Genomic DNA, 15,241 nt, shown 5'->3' with positions numbered 1-15,241 from the left:
TCCAGGACTCCAGGTATGTTAGTTAATTGCTAAAAAATGCCCATTTTGGGTTAAGGGAATTTTATTACACCCTCATAATTCTGATTCCAAAATTCCTAGAAGCTAGGACTCTTCACCAATTTAAGCCTATCAGCCTAAGCAATGTGGGATACAACATAATTTCTGAATTCATTGCCATTAGGCTTAAACTTCCTATTGGGAATATGCTCTCTCTCTCTCTCTCTCTCTCTCTCTCTCTCTCATTACTGCATTTGTCACTGGTCAAAAAAAAAATTGTTATATAATGGAGTTGTCTGGATTTAGCGATTAGACATGAAAGAGAATCCAACTTTTCTGTCTGATTTTTATTTTTTCGTCAATGTAGAACTGTTAAAAAAGTTAATAAATTTATGTTCTCTTGATTTAAGAAACATGCGTTCAATCTAGAATATTAGGCAATAGCAATGTAAAGTTTGGCTTCAAGAATTTTCAAACAGCTTGTTAATTTAAAAATAAAATTGCCAGCCAAGGGCAGTAGTGTGCTGCTACTCTGAGTTTGGCACTGTATAATTTTCACGATTAAATATATATAGATAATATTTTTAAAGCTCAAAAATCATACATAAATGTGTACCCATGTATAATAACCCTGTATGAATTAAGCGTAAGAAGAATACTCTAAAATTACCATGCAGAATGATAGGAACATGATTGGATAGAATATCAATTTTAGTAATGTCTGTCTATGAGTTTACTCTGGTATTCTCATGAGTGATCACCCTACTTGTGCGCATAGATTGGCTTGACATAAGTCAACTCATGCTATGCCACAGCTTGTTAACACCCATTTAAGAATAATCTCATTTGCTGTAAACAACTTTCTTGCAAAAATTACAAAAATTTTGAATGATCATAACATAAAAAAATATGTGAGTTATCATTAACAATGCATAAATACCTTAATATGTCAATGATCTAACATATTCTTCACAAGACGAGCTCAAAAATTGCAATTTTTCACATATTTCAGCAGGGTAAAATAAGGTATCTACGATCACATAACATGCAAATAGTCGGCAGTTGTTGTAGTCATTGTGTCATTTTGTTTGATACTACATTGAACATATAGCATTTTGTAGATTATAGGGAGTTATCCTAACCAGTATGCAATTTGTAGATTATAGGGAATTATCGATACGAGTTATTGGAGTTACATTGTCATTTCTTTTAGCATTATGCCACTCATTGTATTACATTAGCAGGCAAAGATAGTAAATAGTCCACCTGGCCATTGCATCCCCTTTTATATTTTCTTTCGATGCTGAGATGTTGAGTGTTTTCCTAGCCATTATGTTCTTTTTCTTTCTGGGTTGAATGCAGGCAATAATCAAGTCACTATGCCCATAACTTTTTATCTGTGTAGAGACGGTACGTCATCATCTATGCCCTATACTTTTCTTTTCTTTTTTTTAAATTTCTTTCATTTCGTATAGACATGGCAGGTGATCATCCTAGGCCCCTTTTCCTTTATTTAATGCAAGGTGGTATGTAGTCATTTGCCCTTTTTCTTTTTTGCCCTTGTTGACTTTCCTTCCTCGCCCTTTCAAGTGTATATAGTTAACGTACCTGCACCATTTTGTACTCCTAATCTTGTTGAATCTTTTTTATTAAAGATATTGCAGAGAGGGATATTGTTAACACTTCATTTTCTCTGGGTCAACTTTGGACAGTAAGAAACCTTCCTTTCAGACTTTTTTATTGGGTCCCCTTTAGAATTCACAAGTTTGTTCCTTCCACCAAGCTTGTTTTGCACTCTTGTGGTATGTTTGCTTGAAAAATTCCCTTTCCTTTCATTTAGGGTCTTCATTTTTCTTTCCTTCCCCCCTATTTTTTTTTTATGTTTTATTAGATTTTTGGTATAACATAAAACTTCAATTTGTCTCTTCTTTTATTTATTTATTTGCTTAGAATTTTGTATTACCTCTATGCTTAACTTTTTTTGTTACTTTTGAATTTTGGGGTCCTAAAAATGACAAGAGTCACCACAAACTTTTAGTTTTTGATGGTGGTTTTCCTCTTAGAAAAATTTCCATTAAGCCTTATTCTTGTTTGAGGTTTTCCATTCTCTTGATTTTGTTTATACTATTGGCATCCAATTTTGGCTGTTGGCCAATTTGATCAACATTTAGGCAATTCCTAATTAATTAAGCAAATAATGGCTGAAAAGTAAATTAAGAGTAGCAAATTGAGGGTCCTCTTAGACTCTTGCAACCATATTTTGGTTTTGGGTTTATTTTGAGTTTTGATTTCGCTTATTAAGAACCCTTTATTGGAATAGGAGGTTATCTCAAATCTAACTAGGGTTTTCTTGTTGGGAACAGGGTGAGGGTTATGGGCAAATGTCTCTTTTGGACAAGTAAGGAAACTCCTTGCATCTTAAGGGAATTTTTGGGAAAGATGGTTATTAGGACAAAAGGCCCTAGCGTCCAAGGTCCATGGAAGGGAGGGGGTGAAATGTAGGAGGAGACTACACATTGGAAAAGCTCTAGGAGAGGAGGCTTAAGCTTTGAGCATAGCACTCTGGAGGAGGTCCCTCTGGATTTTTATTGGGATATTCTTGATTGAGCTTGGGAGAAAAGACTCAAGGTATGATCTTTTCATCTCTTCCTTTTGGTTTTAATAAGATTGGATTCACAGTGGTTCTGGCAGTAAGCAGTTGGCATCTTTTCATCTTCCTCTTTAGGACTAATTTATTTCTATGAGTTTATATTAAAAAAGAAAAACACACACTTGGCTACTTGATTTTCCATGGTGTTTCTTCTTCTTTCTCATCATCCTCATCATTCTAAAGCCCCAGTGACATTTGCTTAAGGATAAGTAGGGAACTTGTTCTAGAGAGAGAATGTAACGCCCCGATCCCCTACGTTAGCCCGGAGTACTACTAATCCGTTTATTTTTTTGATAATCCACATACTAATATCATGTACATAGTGGAAAACATAAATATAATTTCCACAAATATAATATCAGAGTTTACTATTACTATCCATAATTCAAATTAGCTATTCACCACTTGTAATCACATATATACATGTCTCCAAAACATAATCTCTAAGTACCAGTAGTCTCAACCATCCATATTTCAGAAAACTTAAAATATAGAACATAAAACATAAATTTATACATCTCAAAATTAACATAAGAATATACTCTTTTTTCTTTTTATTTTCTAAAAAATGTTATAAAACCTCGAACTCTCTAAGCTTGATCTTGAGGAAATCTTGAAAAAGATAAACTCATATTCGGATGAGACACATCTCAGTAAGGGAAAAAATAATATATTAAAATAGTGTGTGGCTAACATGAGTTTATATAACAACATAATAATTAACATTTGAAAATCGTTAACATCATTTTTGAAATTATTCTCTAAACTTGATCAATCACATACAAAAGATTTAATCCACAAGATTATCCAAGGATAGGAGTGATTACTCGTCCATACAAGTAGCACCCCTATGCTTTGATACATTTGACAACCCGAATGTCACAACTAAAGCATACCAGGACACTCACCTTACTCAGTAAGCCCTTAAGTATTAGAAAGATCTCGTACTCACACAGTTCAAATAAAGGTTTACCAGCGAAGGCCCTAAGGATAAAGAAATCTACCCGTCCATACAAGTAGGTTCCCTCTACTTTAATACGTTATACAACTATTGCTACATTTGAAGTTACTCATGCACTCGTCTTTCTCAGCAATCTTTCAAGCGAAGAGTACGTCCCACCCAATCGTAACATGTTTTACGAGCATAGATACTTCTAATATTATATTATATTATATTATTCTTTCTGTCATTATTCAACTATTCACCTATGTTCATGTTCATAACTTTAACATTTCATTTCATTTCACTTTAAGTGATGTTTTTCCATTTTACATTGTTCACATTTAATATTTTATTTTCGTTTTATTCATTTCCATTTTCATTTCATTTCATTAGATACTCAGCATCTTTCAGTTGTTTTACTCAGCATCTTTCAACTGTTTTACCTAACATCTTTCAACTGTTTTATCCAACATTTTTTAACTGTCATATATTTACATGATTGCATTGACATATACAAGCAGCATGCTGCATATCATATTTTATTCTTAATGCTTTACTTACTTAGCCTGCATCTCATACATTTAACATATATTTGCACAGAACTTGCATTTACTCATGCCACATAATTTAGTAATAAAATTCATACATTGCCTGTAAAATAAGTCAACCAACATTTAACATTTTTATACTGAAAATACCTTTTATTTCTTACATAATTATCTTGAAAATATTTTCCACTTTCATCAGTTTATTTTCGCATATATGTATCTAATAAATAGTTCTAAATTCAAAAAAGTATGATTTAAACGGTTGGTATTTTAAACTCATACTGAAACATATACATGTATATATAATACAATTTATTTTTCATTAAATTTATAAAAGTTATGATTTAATATATATTTTTTCTCTTACTTGATTTCTTGAATTACGCCAACAGGGACCCCAAAAAGATGCCTGCGACGCTCATCCGGATCCTGAAATTGAAATCCTAGTTTCATTAAATCAATTCTAAATAAAATACTATTTTAATATTTCATAGGGTCATAAATTCAAAATAAATAATTATACTCTCAAATATAACCAATTCACATAATTTCTCAAATCTTACTTTCGCTTTGAAGTGGGATTTAGAAAATCCAAATCGAAAAGTTACTCACGCCAAAATGATGACGATTACGACTAGTACCTCGTGGTGGTGTCTGATTGTTGATTTAACGGCAGATTTAAGGAGAAATTAAGGATTTAGAGGAAATATATATTTTCCCAAGAGTGGTGCCTACGCCGCTCTCACAATAAATCTGTTCAAGTAGAAATGTTGGTGGCGGAGGTAGAAATCCAGCGGTAGCTTCGATTTTTCGATCGATTGAATATCCGCTAAGAAATAAGGAAAAAGAGAGACGGAGACGAAGGAGAGTGACGGAGAGTGGGAGATTGAGAGAGATGCAGAGAGGCGGCTGAAAAAGATGGAATTGGATTTCAAATTGAAATCCAATCCATCCTATTATATTTAATATATATTATTATATTATTAAATCTTATATATATAAAGTTTAGAGTAATTATTAATTAATTAATTAATTAAATAAATAAATAATAGTAAAAAAAATCTGGAAGAAAGATATATATATATATATATATAAACTTTTTTTTCATACTATTTTATTTATTTATTTAATACATTAATTTAATAATATTTAACTAATCAATTGATTAATAGTTTTAATTAATTAATTTATTTTTCCAGTTATTACAGAGAAAGTAGTGAGACAGCATGTCTTAGAAAGACAGTTTTTTAGACCAAGTAGTGAGAAACAAGGAATGATGTCTGGAGCCTAAAACATTGGAGCAACAACCACACAACTGGATTTCAAAACCTTTTAAGATAGATTTTTTTTTTATTTTTATTTTTTGGGGAGGGTGGGGGAGCCTAGTGGTGGGCAGATGTCACCACAGCAACTCTAGTGGCATTGTAGCAGTGGCCCACGTGGTCACTAGGTTGCCAATGATAGACGATTGGTGACGTCGAGTGGTCAACTCTGGCAGGCAGTGATGGCGAGAGCATTGGCCAAGGTGGTGGCTAGGGTTTGTGTGGGACGTCAATGAGTTTGAAGAAGAGGAAGGGCTCAAGTCTGACCTTCCCGCTCCTTGCATGTGTTGGGCCAAGATTGGGGTTGGGGTTAACTTGATTTCTAGTTATGATTATTAATTAAGGCTATTTCCGTTTTTATGTTTTTAATTAGTTTTAAATTAATAACAATCCTAAAAATCTAAAAATATAAATAACTATTTTTGCTATTTATTGAGTGATTTTTGTTTTTTTATTATTATTATTATTATTATTATTATTATTATTATTATCTTTTAAAAAATCTTTAAAAAATGATAGAAAAATTTATCTTTCTTGTTTACTATTATTATTTATAGTTTTGGTTGATTATTATAAGTGCTGTTATTATTATTTTAATCATTTTTATTTCAATTTCATCATAAAAATACCTAAATAAAAAATAGTTAAGAGAAACTACATAAAACGTCTAGAAGTTTTCCATTGTCTTTTCTGGGTGGCTTTCTAGGGTTTAATTTGGTAAAACACAATAGAATGAAGTTGGGAACAATCAAGAACAAAAGGTTTCTATTCCCTTTTTTGCTAGTTATTTCTCTTAATATATGTGTTTGGTGGATTTTGTTCTTTTATTTTATTGATGAATTTCTTTGCATTATTCATGCATTGGGTCATGTATTGCATGTTATTTCATCTTGAAAAATCCTAATTTAATCAATGTAATGATAGAGCTTGAAAGTGGAGTATAGTTTCCTTTTGAGATTCTTGAGGTAAGAGAAGCACTATGTATTTGACTGTGATACAATTATAGGCAGATCAATATATGAAAGAAAGGTAACCTAAAATGAATAATAGTGTCAAAGTCCATTTTTGATTGATGTTTGAAGCATTATGAAGTTAATATGGTATAGTTTGTAGAACAAATGTGTAGATGATGATGATTATTATTATTATTATTATTATTGGCCCTAGGTGTGCATAAAAGGCTAGTTAACTGTTAATTAGTTGGGTGATGCAACTCCACCAAGGATGAGAACATGTTAGTTCTTTGTTGATTTGTATTTGATACATAAGACTAGTTAACTAATAATTAGTTGGGTGATCTAACTCCACCCAAGGATGAGAACATGATAGTTCTTCGTTGATTTATAATTGATACATTTCTTATATATATATCATTTCGAGAACACCATTCGAGTCTAGGTGGTTCAAGACTCCAATGTGCAGTAGTCCTTTGTCATGTTACGACATATACTTTTGGTCTTTTTAGTATGTTTCTTTATTCCCCTTGGTCTTTAAAATGAAAGTGTGAAAACCATAACATTTTGGCAATTGTAAGAAACACAAAAAGAGTGATTGAAACTGTAAGAACCCAAAATATGAAAAATGGGTTTAAATATTAAGAGAGGGGCAAACTTGAAAATTGCCGGGTCAAAGGGCTATAAAAGGAAATTTCCTTTGCTTTCTTATTAAGAAATCTCAAATATCTCTCTCTCTCTCTCTCTCTCTCTCTCTCTCTCTCTCTCTCTAAACCTCTCCTTACTTCTTCTCTCTAGAATTCTTCGCTGATTGTTGACGGAATTGGAAAACAGAAGCTACCAAGAGAATCGTGGAAGGATTCTCTACAACTTCTATGGATCGGAATCTCGTTTCGGAGATTTTCGGGTTTCGGCGTAAAATCGAGGTAAGGCTCAATTTTCAATTCTGATCCGGTAGATTTGTAGGTAACTGTCTTGTGAACATATTCTGTACTGTGATTTGTAGGTTTTGGAACTCGGTTTACTGTTTAGGGACCTTGAAGTTTGAGATTTTCTTACGGAGTTAAGGTAAGGGGAATTATGTTTATATTGGTTATTTTTGAAATCGGGTTCGGTGGAACTGTGGTCCACGGTCTTGTGTGTGTTTTGGCTACTCATTTGGGGGGATCTAACGGGAAAAACTATGAGATTTTCATTATTACAATTTTGGGAAAAAGGGGGCGACGGGCTAAATCCCGGGTTTTGTTAAAAACCGAGTATATGTATGATTATACTGCGTGATTGGGATGACCGTGCCTTGACTTGTTTAAACTGTATCTGTTTGGAAAACCATGATTTAGATAACCAAATGAGTGTGGTTTGTTTGGTTATATGAGCATGCATGTGTGTGTGATATGTTGAAATGCTAGTAGGAACGCGATTGCAAAATTGTTCGAGGTACTAAGAGTGTCCGGCTCTATATCCGAGGGCGTGTTATTGCCTGCCATGTAGGTAAGAGTGTCTGACTCTATATCCGAGGGCGTGAGCCTATTCTGGAAGATCAGGCCGAAGGATGTGGATCCACCAGTTTAGCGCCGGTACGATGCCATGGGAGTCGGGGACTAGCCATGTGCCGATGGAGCCGTGTTCGCGGGTTGGCTACAGGCTAACGCCGTATGTCGCAGGCCGGCTTCGGGTCGAAGAGTGTGACGACACTGAGGATTACTGATCATGTGTATGTATTGTGACGGGGTTACATATAAATGGCCTCCGTATATGTGCGTGTATGCACTGTGTAAATTAGTACTAGAATGCATTTAATTGCGTGTATATTGTATCATGATAACACTCAAATGCCACACACCGATATAACATGTGTTCTTCTTTACTGAGAGGTGTCTCACCCCTACTGTGAGATGTCTCATCCTTACTGTACGTACATTTTTATAGGTCCTTCGGGTAACCGGAACTAGCGTAGTGGTCGGTATACTGCGTTAGCGCTTGGGTAAGTGTTAGGACTGTAGTTTTGTTGGGTTGCCATTTTGAGTTGTATTTAGGCACCCAGTTTGTACGTTTTGTTAGAGTCATGTTTTGCTCTTATATAGACTCTAGTATGGTACTACATATGTTGATATAGAATGACTTTTTCCGCTGCGTATATGATTATGATTGGATGTGTTTAGGGTGTCTGGGAACCCCATGGGGTCGGACCCTCATCTTTTGTACTGTATCTGTGATGATTTGTATGATACAGGGACATGTTAGATTATATTTTCACACTTGGGGTACCATTTCCAAGTTCGGGACGTGACAACTTGGTATTAGAGCTAACTAGGTTACTAAATCTTGTAGACTTGGTTAGGTTTAATTATGAGTTCATACCAGAGTATAGGATGTGGATATGGGTAGAGTTGGTTGAGGGTTGTTCGGTTGCTAGATCAGGAATTGTTGACGGTATTCCGTGTTTTTTTCCTGGGATGACGATTCCAGTAAAAGTAGGGCAGATCATTGATGACTTTCATGTCGGTGTGATAGGACAGACCTAGACCTGATAGAAAGTAGTTAACACGATTAGTGTAGATTATTGTGTTAACTGTATGTGTTGTAGAGATACTGATTGATTCCTATTGTGTTATAGAATGGACCCCAAGGATAATGACCTGGGAAGTGGCTCCGAGGAGACTGCGAGTGATGAATCTCCTTCTGTGCCTCGAGGTTTGACGAGGCAGGTGTTATGGGAGATCGGGCGAAGTGTGAGGAGATGCGAGCGCTCTCTTACTGCTGTGGGGTGCACCATTGAGAGATTCACACGCATGCATCCTTTGACGTTCTCTGGAGGACCTAACCCGACGACAGCAGAGGACTGGATGGAAAAGACTAAGAGGATCTTGGAGGTCCTGCATTGCACGAATAGGCAGCGAGTTTTTTATGCTACCTTCCAGCTGTCTGGGGAAGCGGGTCGATGGTGGACTGCGGTGAATTTGTTGGAGAAGCAGAGAGCTGGTCTTGAGGAGATGACATGAAGCCGATTCAAGGTGGTGTTCTTTGATAGATACTTCCCGACTTTCGTACGAGATGTAAAGGCAGATGAGTTTTTACGCTGACTCAGGGGAGTTTGACGGTGCAGGGGTATGCAGCTCGATACAGAGCTGTCCCGCTTTGCACCATGTATGATCTCGAGCGAGTATGAGAAGACTCGGAGGTTCGAGAAGGGTTTGAGGAAGGATATCAGTAGACTAGTGGGTATGCTTCAGATCCGCGAGTTCTTGGTGTTGGTGGATAAAGCCACGGTGATCGAGACTGGTATTCGAGAGGACGAGGTGGATCAGGAATCGAGGAAGAGGACGGTACCTTCTGGTTCTCAGATAGGATCTCGTCAGGGATCGTGGAAGAAAAGGAGTAAGGGCTCGGGTTACCGTCAGAATAACGAGCGCTAGGACTCTCAGATGAGCCAGACCGGTGGTTGTTGTACCAGATGTCACAGGTGGCACGAGGAAGAGTGCCGGTCATTTGGGGGTAGTTGCTACAACTGTGGTCAGTCAGGCCACATGTCTCATGATTGTCGAGCACCGAGGCGAGATGTGCCTGCAATTAGTGGGGACTGAGGAAGTAATCAGATGCCTCGAGGAACCGTTAAAACGAATACAGCTCCGGCCAGAGTATACTCTCTTACTCCAGTGGACGCTGAGCATGCAGGTAACATGGTGACAAGTACCTTATTATTGCTTTCGAATAAAGCTTCTGTTTTGTTTGATTCAGGTGCAACCCATTCTTTTGTATCTGTAAATTTTGTGGGACGGTGTGAGATTAAGACTCGAGACATGAATGAGGTATTAGCTGTTACTACGCCATCTGGGAGTGTATCTTTCTGTAGGAATATGTTGATAGACTGCCTAGTGGAAATTTAGGGAAAGCTATTATCGGTGAATCTTATGGTATACGACATGTCGGGGTTCGATATCATTTTGGGGATGGATTGGTTGTTCTCCAGTTATGCCATGATTGACTGTCGTAGAAAGGTGGTAGTTTTTAGACCTCCTGGGAAGCAGGAGTACGAGTTCATGGGATCGTGTGTGCGTTCAGCGCCACAGATTCTGTCGGCACTACAGGCGAGGAGGCTACTCTTGGATGAATGTCAGGGGTACTTAGCTTGTGTGGAGGAACCACCGTGGGATGAGTTGAGACTCGAGGATATTTGGGTAGTCAGTGAATTCCTGGATGTGTTCCTAGATGATTTACCCGGTTTACCTCCGGATCGTGAGGTGGAGTTTGCGATAGAGTTGATGTCTGGTAAGGCACCAATCTCTAAAGCTCCGTACCGGATGGTTCCAGCAGAACTTCGGGAGTTGAAGGAGCAGCTGTAGGAATTACTGGATAGGGCATTCATTCGACCTAGTATTTCGCCCTGGGGAGCTCTAGTACTGTTTGTGAAGAAGAAGGACGGGTCGATGCGGATGTGCATTGATTATCGTGAGATTAACAAGGTAACTGAAAAATCGTTATCCTTTACCTTGTATAGATGATCTCTTTGACCAGTTTCAGGGGACGCGGGTCTTTTCGAAGATTGATTTGCGGTCAGGATATCATCAGGTGAGGGTTAGAGCGGAGGCTGTAGCGAAGACGGCTTTCCGAACCAGATATGACCACTACGAGTTTTTAGTCATGCCTTTTGGGTTGACGAATGCTCCGGCGGTGTTCATGGATTTGATGAACAGAGTTTTCCATTAGTACCTAGATCGGTTCGTGGTGGTATTCATTGATGACATTCTAGTATACTCGAGGAGTACGGAAGAACACGTGGAACATTTGAGGTTAGTGTTACAGATTCTGCGAGAGAAGAAGCTGTATGCTAAGTTGAAGAAATGTGAATTCTGGTTGAGTTAGATTGCGTTCTTAAGTCATGTGGTTACTAGGGATGGAATATCAGTTGATCCTAGTAAGATTAAAGCTGTGGTCGACTGGGAAAGGCCGAAGAATGTGCAGGAGGTTCAGAGTTTTCTAGGATTGGCGGGATACTATCGTCGGTTCGTAGAGGGTTTCTCTAAACTGTCTGAACCTTTGAGTCGATTTACCAGGAAGGGAGTCTAGTTTGAGTGGACCAATGATTGCGAGCAGTACTTTTAGGAATTGAAGCACCGGCTGGTTACTGCTCCAGTGTCGACCATTCCTTCGGGGAATGGTGGATTTGTGATTTATAGCGACGCGTCTCTGAAGGGCTTAGGATGTGTGCTTATACAGCAGAGTAAGGTTGTGGCGTATGCTTCTCGGCAACTGAAGAAATATGAGAAGAATTATCCTACGCATGATCTGGAATTGACTGCTGTTGTGTATGCACTGAAGATCTGACGACATTATCTGTATGGGGTGCAGTGTGAGATCTTCACAGACTATAAGAGTCTCAGGTATTTCTTCATACAGAAGGAGTTGAACATGACGTAGAGGCGGTGACTAGAGTTGATTAAATACTACGATTGCACGATTAGTTATCACCTAGGGAAGGCTAATGTGGTGGCTGATGCGTTGAGTCGGAAGTCGGGGCCTACGGTTCTATCTGCTATTGTAACTCAGTGTTACATCAGACAGGATTTGGAAAGCTTAGGTATAGAATTGGTGATTGGTGATTATCTTGCTGCTTTGGTGGTCTAACCGACTTTGTTTGAGCGTATAAAAACCACACAGGCTAGTGATGCAGAGTTAGCAGAGGTTAAGGAAAATGTACAGCAGGGACTAGTTACAGAGTTTAACATCTCCGATGGAGGTGTGTTGAGGTTTGGGACAAGACTATGTGTTCCGAATGATGATGAGATCAAAAGGATGATTCTAGAGGCGCAACGTTCTATGTATACGGTACATTCTGGTAGTACAAAGATGTATCGAGACTTACGCCAAACCTTCTGGTGGTCTAGTATAAAGAGGTAGATTGCTCAGTTTGTGGAACAGTGTTTGACGTGTCAGCAGGTGAAAGCTGAACATCAGAGGCCGGTAGGGCCGTTGCAGCCTTTGCCTATTCCGGTGTGGAAATGGGAGCATATTTTCATGAATTTTATGACTGGATTGCCGCCAACGCTTCACGGGTATAATGCTATCTGGGTGATCGTTGATAGATTAACGAAATCTGCTCATTTTATACCGATGAAGGTTAGCTATCCTTTGAGTAGACTGGCAGATTTGTATGTGCATGAACTTGTGAGAATGCACGGGGTACCGGTGTCCATTGTGTCAGATCGAGATCCGAGGTTTACTTCTCGATTCTGGACGAGTTTGCAGGAGGCATTGGAGACGAAGCTACTTTCAGTACAGTGTTTCGCCCCCAGACTGATGGACAGTCGGAGATGACGATACAGATATTGGAAGATATGTTGCGAGCTTGTGTGTTAGACTTCGGTGGTAACTAGATAGAGTTTATACCACTTGTAGAGTTCGCTTATAATAATAGCTTCCAGTCTAGTATCGGGATGACATCGTTCGAGGCTTTGTATGGTCGGAGGTGTTGATCTCCCTTATGTTGGGATGGAGTTGGTGAACGTCAGGTATTAGGACATGAACTTGTGTAGCAGACGTCTTAAAAGGTGGGTTTGATCCGAGAGAGAATTAGATCAGCTCAGAGTCGGTAGAAGAGTTATGCAGATGTTCGCCGCCATAAGTTGGAGTTCGAAGTGGGAGATAAGGTATATCTACGTATTGCTTCGATGAAAGGGGTGATGAGATTTGGGAGAAAGGGCAAGCTGAGCCCGAGGTATATTAGACCATTCGAGGTACTTGAGCGAGTGGGTTCGGTAGTCTACAGAGTTACATTACCTCCAGCACTTTCGAGAGTTCATGATGTGTTTTACGTCTCCATGTTGAGGAGGTACGTGTTTGATCCTTCACATGTGATTAGTTATGATGAGTTGAAAATTGGGGATACTTTAGCGTATGAGAAGATACCTGTTCAGGTTCTGGACCGTAAAGTTCAGAAGTTTCGTACCAGAAAGATATCATTTGTGAAGGTATTGTGGCAAAACCACGAGGTTGAGGAAGCTTCTTGGGAACTGGAAACGGAAATACGCCGGAAGTATCCACAGTTATTTTGAGCACTTATACATGATCCTACTGTGGGTTGGGATAGGTGGTTAGTTGTCGGGAGTGTGAGTATTGTGAACTCTTGAGACTGTTGTATATGTAACCATGGTATTCCTCCGCTATAAGTGAGGGTATGTATGTGCATGTGTATGATGAGACTGCGCTGTGGTGATCGCTAGTTCGCTCTTGAGTTATGTCTATGTATATGTGTATGATGGGACTGCGCTGTGGCGATCGCCAGTTCGTTCTTGAGTTGTGTCTGTGTATGTGTATGATGTGACTGCTCTGTGATGATCGCCAGTTCGCTCTTGAGTTTTGTCTATGTATTTGATTGTATGTATGAATCTGGGAATGAGAGATGACAAATTTCGAGGACGAAATTTTTGTAAGGAAGGGAGATTGTAAGAACCCAAAATATGAAAAATGGGTTTAAATATTAAGAGAGAGGCAAAATTGAAAATTATCGGGTCAAAGGGCTATAAAAGGAAATTTCCTTTGCTTCCTCATTAAGAAATCTCAAATATCTCTCTCTCTCTCTAAATCTCTCCCTACTCCTCTCTAGAATTTTTCTCCGATCGTTGACGGAATCGGAAAACGGAAGCTACCAAGAGGATCGTGGAAGGATTCTCTGCAACTTCTACAGATCAGAATCTCGTTTCGGAGATTTTCGAGTTTCGGCGTAAAATTGAGGTAAGGTTCGGTTTTCAATTTTGATCCGGTAGATTTGTAGGTAACTGTCTTGCGAACATATTCTATACTGTGATTTGTAGGTTTTGGAATTCGGTTCGCTGTTTAAGGACCTTAGAGTTCGAGATTTGCTTACGGTGTTAAGGTGAGGGGAACTATATTTGTATTGGTTATTTTTGAAATCAGACTCGGTGAAACTGTGGTTCACGGTCCTGTGTGTGTTTTGACTACTCATTTGGAGGGATCTAACGAGAAAAATTATGAGTTTTTCATTATTATAGTTTTGGAAAAAAAGGGGCGACGGGTTGAATCCCGAGTTTTGTTGAAAATCGAGTATATGTGTGATTTATACTGCGTGATTGAGATGACTGTGCCTTGACTTGTTTAAACTGTATTTGTTTGGAAAACCATAATTTAGATAACCAAATGAGTGTGGTTTGTTTGGTTATATGAGCATGCATGTGTGTGTGATATGTTGAAATGCTAGTAGGAACGCGGTTCTGAAATTGTTCCAGGTACTGAGAGTGTCCGGCTCTATATCCGAGGGGGTGTTATTGCCTGCCATGTAGGCAAGAATGTCCGGCTCTATATCCGAGGGCGTGAGCCTATTCCGACAGATCAGACTGAAGGATGTGGATCCACCAGTTTAGCGCCGGTACGATGCTATAGGAGTCGGGGACTAGCCATGTGCCGGTGGCGCCGCGTTTGCGGGTTGGCTACGATCCAACGACGTATGTCGCGGGCCGGCTTCGGGCCGAAGAGTTTGACGACTCTGAGGATTACTGATCATGTGTATGTATTGTGATTGGGCTGCGCATAAATGGCCGCCGTATGTGTGCGTGTATGCACTGTGTAAATTAGTATTGGAATGCATTTAACTGCGTGTATGTTGTATCATGATAACACTCAAATGCCACACACCGATATAACATGTGTTCTTCCATACCGAGAGGTGTCTCACCCTTACTGTACGTACATTTTTACAGAATCTTCGGGTAATCGGAACTAGCATCCTGGTGTAGGGAGTGTAGTGGCCGGTGTATTGCGTTAGCACTTGGGTAAGTGCTAGGACTGTAGTTTTGTTGGGTTGCCATTTTGAG

General features: G+C 38.7%; 1 long non-coding RNA gene across 1 annotated transcript; it reads left to right on the top strand.

Moving 5' to 3' along the window:
* Positions 1-2,288: 2,288 nt before the first annotated feature.
* Positions 2,289-15,005, top strand: LOC131158249 (uncharacterized). Its single transcript, XR_009137434.1, has 4 exons — positions 2,289-2,625; positions 7,212-7,339; positions 7,420-7,481; positions 14,657-15,005. It is a non-coding gene; the product is annotated as an uncharacterized LOC131158249 (long non-coding RNA).
* The last annotated feature ends 236 nt before the right edge of the window (positions 15,006-15,241 follow it).

Source organism: Malania oleifera, chromosome 6 (genome assembly GCF_029873635.1).
Source record: "Malania oleifera isolate guangnan ecotype guangnan chromosome 6, ASM2987363v1, whole genome shotgun sequence".
Classification (NCBI taxonomy): domain Eukaryota; kingdom Viridiplantae; phylum Streptophyta; class Magnoliopsida; order Santalales; family Ximeniaceae; genus Malania; species Malania oleifera.
This window is presented reverse-complemented; position numbering and strand designations above follow the sequence as displayed.